The 7,080-nt window shown below is 45.0% G+C and overlaps 1 long non-coding RNA gene across 1 annotated transcript in view; it reads left to right on the top strand.

Annotated features, from left to right (window-relative positions):
• Positions 1-3,794, top strand: part of LOC115300228 — an 11,021-nt gene extending 7,227 nt beyond the window's left edge. The window contains exon 2 of the long non-coding RNA XR_003912556.1: positions 3,555-3,794. This is a non-coding gene — a long non-coding RNA (uncharacterized LOC115300228). The remainder of the gene's footprint in view (positions 1-3,554) is intronic.
• Positions 3,795-7,080: the final 3,286 nt, after the last annotated feature.

Here is a 7,080-nt window from a genome sequence, read left to right as displayed (position 1 = left end):
AACCTAAAAAAAACAGCAGCTCCCTCTCGTGGATATGCGTGGTTTGATGTGGTAGGTCTTCGAGGCTGCTCTCAGAGGCTCCGCCTTGGTGTTTGTGGAGATTAGATAGGCAGGCGGCACACCAAGTTCTGCTGAACAAGAACTGTAGGCCACTCTAATGAGTCTGATCTCCTTTTGCCGCGGTTGAGCAGAGTTGTATTTTCCAGGCCTGCCTCGGTTCAAAGTTCCAGTCCATGCACTCTTTATGCTGCCACAGATGGTGTTTTTGTTTTGGTTGCTGGCTTCTTAGAGGGAGTAATCCGTTTGTCTTGGCTCAGGCTGGGATTTCGGCTGCCCCTGCCTGAGGCGAGATGCGCAGCAGGAGGTGAAGTGGGCACCGTCTCAGACCCAACCCCCAGCGGGGATCGTGTTAGTGTTGGGGGAGGAATGAGTGCGCAGCTGGAAATGAGCTGGGAGCTCCTGTAGCCTGTGCATGCACACCCAGGTCTCCACCGCCGCCAATTCCCAGCTGGGATCACGCAGAGGTGGGGGCTATTTATTCCCTGTTGGCACCCGGGATTCAGGTTTCACGGGGCCAATGCTGGGGGCAAGATGCACCGTGGAAATGAGGTGCGTGCTCCCACTCCCAAAACCGAGGTTGAAGTGAGCACCCCTATCACCGCCGTGGCAGCGGTCGCCGACTCCTCACCAAGATGGCACCAGGCTGGAACCTGTTCCTTCCCTTGCGTGCCACCTGGGTTCAGGATTTAGGCTACCCAGCAGTTATCTATGGAGTGAGCTTCTCTCTCCAAGCGCAGTTAAGCGTTCTTTACGTCTTCCCCAGAGACAGAGCGTGTTCAGTCTCTCTGTCTCTTCCCTTTGTCTCTCGGGCTCTGCGCGCTTGCCCTGCATTGGGCTGGGGCTCCCACCTCCCCTGCCCGTCTCGGGCTGGCCCGTTTTCCAATCTCCCCAGTTCGCACTCACTCACTCAGGTATCCTTCAGGTTCTCTTCCTTCTGGAGTCCGTATTTTCTCCTTCCGCTCTTGCAGATGAGAGCAATGTCCTTCTCAGTTCGATTGATGGGACAGACGAAGTTTACAGAGCCCCCTTCCTCTCCGCCATCTTGGCTCCTCCCACCTATTTTATTTTATTTTTATTTTATTTTATTTTATTTTTAGGAATCTTCATTTTAGAAACTCCATTAAGCATCAGGTTATGTAACACACTAAGCATTTTGCCAGGAAGTAGATTATAATATAATAGATGGCAATGAAGGCCTGAATGCAAAGCATATGGCCAGCCATCCCCCCTCCGATGCCTCTTACACCATGTCTTTGTTTCATCACCCAACCTGATCCTACAAACCAGTTCCTCCATATACTCAAGAAAGGTGTGTTTGGAGTTACAGGGAAGTAGCTACCAAAGACCATCATAACTAGAACTTGAGTGGCAGCAACCAAAGTAGTCGAAATCTTCCAAGGACCTTGGAGGACCCTTAGCAGAGTGAATCCTATTGTAAAAATAACGGGTTGTCATGCTGTACAAAGACTAATCAGATGTGGTCTCTTCCTTCCAGGAGTTTTAAATCTAGCATGGAGATACGCAATACACTACAGCCGAAGTAAAGGAGGGAAGGAATAAGTGTGTATGGGTGCTGCTGTTGGTGGGGTGTGTAGAAGCACAAAAAAGGAGGCACCCAAGCCAGTCTTGGGAATTTGGAGAGCTTCCTGGAGGAAATAAAATTTGAATATTTTATTTTCTGAAGAATTTTATACCCTGAAAATGAATGGTACATACCAGCAAAGAGGCATGGTCAAGAATGGGGAAATGAAAGTGTGGGAACAGATGATCTATCTCTAAAGGGCAATTTTGATAAATAGGACAGATATATGGTGAGACGACTCTATTTCTTAAGATCCTATAGAATTCTCTAGAACATAGCCATACCCTGGAAAGTGTATGCATGCACTGAATCTATGCTCAAAAGACCTAAAATACTTGATGATAAATAAATACATATGGGTTGAAGTTAGTTTTGAGGACACTTCTTGTTATACATTTTTCTGAGATCAGTCTTCTCATCTGTAATGAGAACTAACTTTGAAAGGATTTTTAGTGTGGAACTTTTCATCTTATGAAGGGGTTTCTACTGTATAGAAAGAATGCAGATATAAAGCCATACACACAGAGTTTGAATTTAACTTGGCTATCTACTGCCTATGTGGTCTTGAACAAAGTACTTCCACTTCCTGGCTGTTTCTCCAGCTGCAGAATGACAGTGCTAATGTCCCAGCATTATAAGGATTCTACAAGGCAAGGCTTATGTGTAACCAACACACAATGGTAAGACTGTATTGGTGGTTAAAATAGTGAAATATTTTCATATGAGCTGGTATATAACTACTCCCCTGGGCACTTTGAGTGCCTTCCATCCCTCTCCTGGAACCAAAAACCTCCCCATGAGCCAGCAATTAGAGGGCTGATGCCTAGCAGAGTAAATCTTGGCACAAAAATCTCTACAGATATCTTGATTGTACTGATTATTTATAAGTTAGAATATCATCCATAAAAATAGGCAATGTAAATGAAATGCCTGGTATTTATTGGATATTCAATAGATATTCATCAAATTTATTTAATCAATGAATTCAATCTATGGGTTTAGGTAGGAAATGGCCCTCTGCTGGGTGACAGCCATTTATTCAGTGCATATTTATTAAGGCATGTTTTTATTAAAGATCTGGTTGTTTGCATGTAGGTGGAACTCATTCTTTGCCACCTTCAAGGAGTAGAAACACAGATCTAAGGCTAGAAAAAGAAAAATTCTTTGGGGACAAATTAGGACCAAGGTGCTAAGAATTAGACCTTTCATTGTGGACAAGTAGAAGGGTTAAATGTTAAAGCGTTAGAGCAGCATGGTGACTTTTATGAATCCTTGGCTTGGCTCCATGGGACTGCCTGGTGTGGTAACACCCATGTTTGGAAAAAACTGCTCCATGTTTGTCCTCTTTCTACTCACAGCACTACTCACACTGAAAACTCCAGGTCACCAAAGGGGGAACAGAGGGGCGGAAGGGAGAAGAGAGGGTGTAAGCCATTCACGTTGTAAGCTATTAAGTTTTGGGGTAGCTTTCTTATGTGGCAATAGGTAACCAGAATAGGCCCAAGTGCCAACAAATAAGAAATTGTTCTTTGGCGTAGGCTTGTTCTTCCTGAAAATAATTCCCTGGAAAACCCTTGGCAGAGATGGATATATGGGTTTTACATTTTTATTCATTTCCACACCAGTACTTTCCTTAGTTGCCTTGCACTATTGGCATAAGGAACTGGGCAAGGTACAGACAATAAGTACTCAGTCTATGGTGTTCATAGTTCTCCAGGGAGACTTAGAGACAAAAGTCACTACGTCTTACCATATATAGGTATACAATGAAATTTTGGACCCAAACTCTGTGTGGATTCCTTATTTGGGTGGACTCTCTCTTGGAATCAAGAAAAGCTACTTTTTTTTCTTTCTATGTCCTAATGCCTTTACTAAAAGCTTGTGAATAGCTTCCTAATCCCTTTTCCCACAGATTCCATATCTTAAACATCTTTCAACTCTAATTGCCAGAAGAGATACAGAAAAGACACTTAAGAGAACATGCACCAAGAAAAAAAGGCACATTTGCTTCAATATGGCCCTTTTTGTACTCCTACTCTCAGTGTTATGACCAACTGTTCTTATTTTCAGCTGACTTATGTCCTAGCTCCAACTCCCCAGGGGGCTGGAAGGGCTCAATAAATAAGCGAAAAAAAGGAACATTGTGAAGAAATATGAGTAAGTTATTAATCATAAGATTTCTCTAGCTGTGATAATCTGATATATTCCATTCCCTCTTTCGTGGTGGAAAGGAAAAGGTAGAAATTATGGAAAGGAAGGAAGTGGGAACCGAAAGGAGAAGGGATCAGAGAAGAAAAGAAAAAGAACAGGGTGGGGAGGACAGAAAAACAGAAATAGATGGGGAGAATGGTAGGAAGTTAGAAATGGGGAAAGAAAGGGCGGAGAGATGAGAATAAATTTTTTAAAAAGTGAGAGAAGAGGGAGAGAAGGTAGAATGAGATGGGGAGAAGGCTGGAAATACTGGGTGAAGGAGGAGGAAAGGAGCAGTGGAGGGGAAAGAGGCTGGGGGTAGCCAGACAGAGGCTGTATCACCATCTTTCTCTCCTGTTTGCTATCATTTACCAACCCTCTGGTCGCTCTGTCTTGAACAACTTAGTTCCTCTTTTGTAGTTTTTCTGTTTACTCTAATGCTACTTCATGCAGACTTCTCCTTGGATGGCAAATATAACACTTTGGCCACTCAGCTCTAACCACAGGGCATGCCTTCTGCCTCAGCCTTCCATTCTCACGATCTCACCCAGTTTGGTCTCATCCTGGATCTCAATATCATCAGAAACTTACAACTTGCATTCCAAGTTGACCAATTCCAAATATCCCACTCAGACCATAGGCATCTGTATTGCCATTTCACTTGCTCAAGTACCCTACTGCAGCCATTCTTCAACATCAGTGCTTCTAATGCCTTGGCCCCCTTCCTTGCTCCCCTCCACATCCCCACTAGCAGCCCTAATATGCCATAATTTGCCTTATAAATGGTTTTGATTCCATATACATCATCACAAACATTCTCTTGCAAATACCATCTTAGCCCTCTCTCCCTCTGTTGTACTTGCTTGGCAAAAATCCAACCCTCGATGACCTCAAGAATCTGTCTTCTCTCTGCCTGCATCTGAGCAACACCTTCAATAATTTAAAATCCATGATCTTGGGGTACCTGGGTGGCTCAGTCAGTTGAGTGCCTGGCTCTTGGTTTCTGCTCAGGTCATGATCTCACGGTTTGTGGTTTCACTAAAAGTGCAGAGTCTGCTTGGGATTCTAAATAAATAAATAAATAAATAAGCCAACCCAGGTGCCTGGGTGGCTCAGTCAGTTAAGCGTCAGACTTCAGCTCAGGTCATGACCTCACAACTCATGGGTTTGAGCCCCACATCATTGGGCAGACAGCTCAGAGCCAGGAGCCTGCTTCAGATTCTGTCTCCTTCTCACTCTGCCCCTCCCCACTCACGCTCTCTGTGTGTGTCTCTCTCTCAAAAATAAACATAAGTAAATAAACTTGAAAAAATAATTAAATCCATGATCTCAAATACCAAGTGAGCTTTTTAATACTGCTCAAAAGTTTTCTAAAGAAAACCAACTTTCCCATTCTCAAAAAAAAATGTCTATTTCATACCTCCTCTCCTCAAACATCCTACCTCAAAATCTTTCCCCTCAGTTGATGTTGCCTTTTCTCTACTGAGAAAATAAAATTTTCAGACAGGATCTCTTCCTACCTTCAAACTTTCCTGCAGCTGTGCCCTTCTTGCAACTCCTATTGCCAATTAATGTCTTGGTCTCTTAAGACCTTCTAAGTCATCTAAGGCCCTCCATGTGCCCCTTGCAACCCCTCTGATTTTTCTTCTCAGGGGGTTACCTCTCTCCCTTTTTATCAAACCATTCCCAGGTGCTTAAATACAAGTTCTAGTATAGCACTGCCCAATAGAAACTTTTTTAAAAAGTTTATTTTAATTTTTAAAAAATGTTTACTTTTTTGGAGAGAGAGATAGAGTAGGAGCAGGGGAGGGGCAGAGAGAGAGAGAGAGGGAGACACAGAATTTTAAGCAGGCTCCAGGCTCTGAGCTGTCAACACAGAGCCCCGAACTCATGAACCATGATCTGAGCTGAGGTCGGAAGCTCAACAGACTGAACCACCCAGGTGTCCCTATTTGTTTATTTATTTAAATTTATCTTTCTAAATGTTTTATTTGTTTTTTGAGGGGCGGAGGAGGGACTTGGGGGGGGGCGGACAGAGGATCCAACGCCAGCTTTGCACTGACAGGGTAACAGTAGTGAGTCTGGTGTGGGACTCCAACTCACAAAATGAATGCAAGACTATGACCTGAGCTGAAGTCGGACACTCAACTGATAGAGGCACCCACGTGCCCCTTACTTACTTACTTTTGAGAAAGAGCGAGAGAGCAAGTGAGCAGAGGGGCAGAGAGAGCCAGGGAGAGAATCCCAAACAGGCTCCACACTCTCAGCGCACAGCCAGATGAAGGGCTACAACTCAACAACTGTGAGATGATGACCTGCGTTGAAATCAAGAGTCAGACATTTAACTGAGTCACGCAGGGGCCCTCGAACCCTGTTCTGTCTGTGCCCTATCCAATACAATTGCCACTTACTTCTTGTGACCACTGAGCACTTACAATGTTAAGTGTTGACTGAAAAACTGAATTTTTATTTGTATATAATTAATTTAAAGCGCCACGTGTGGCCCATTCCTTGGACTCCTTTTCTTCTCCCATAAGATTTTTCTCTCATGCAGGCAGATGAGAACTACAGTTACAGTTAAAGGGCTTCCACTGCAGTTAGAATATAATCGCAATTCCTTTCCCTAACCAAAGAGCCTGAACGACCCACCTGGGTCTAACTCTCCCACTTTCCATTCTGCGTCTCGTTCCTACAGCTCTGGTCTCTCTGGCTTTTTCCAACACAAGCCATTTTAGGGGTTTTTGCACATGCTTTTCTTCTTGTGGGACCTATCCCAGTCTTTACCTGCTCTTACTCTTTCCTATGTCTTTATGCCTTGGCTTAAATGTCACCTCTTCAGAGGCTTTCTCTGACTATCTCAACCAAATTACATCCGTCCCTTGTTATTCTTCCGCTCTTTTGCTTCAAAGTCTGTATCGCTATTTCTTCCTCCCTTCTTTTCTGTCATCTATCTATTCTCTTGGCTTGTTCAGGTCGGCTGCCTCCCCATAGCAATTTAAACTTCTCGCGAAAGGACAATAGGTTTTCTCTCTCGTGTGTCGCGTCGCACATTCCACCACGGCCCTGCCACAGAAGGCGAACGGCGGAGACCGGCGCCCTGGCCGAACTGCCGGCGGAGGGATGAATGAGCCGGCAGAGGGGCGGGGACGAGCAGGGGCGCGGGCCGCTGGGGCGGTGCCGAAGCGCCGCCGCCGAGCGCGCAGCAGAGGCCCCGCCCCTTCCGGCTGCGGCGAGGACGCCTCGGCAGC

Source organism: Suricata suricatta, chromosome 8, assembly GCF_006229205.1.
Source record: "Suricata suricatta isolate VVHF042 chromosome 8, meerkat_22Aug2017_6uvM2_HiC, whole genome shotgun sequence".
Lineage (NCBI taxonomy): Eukaryota > Metazoa > Chordata > Mammalia > Carnivora > Herpestidae > Suricata > Suricata suricatta.
Note: the sequence above shows the minus strand (reverse complement) of the source record. Positions and strands in the feature narration are given on the sequence as shown.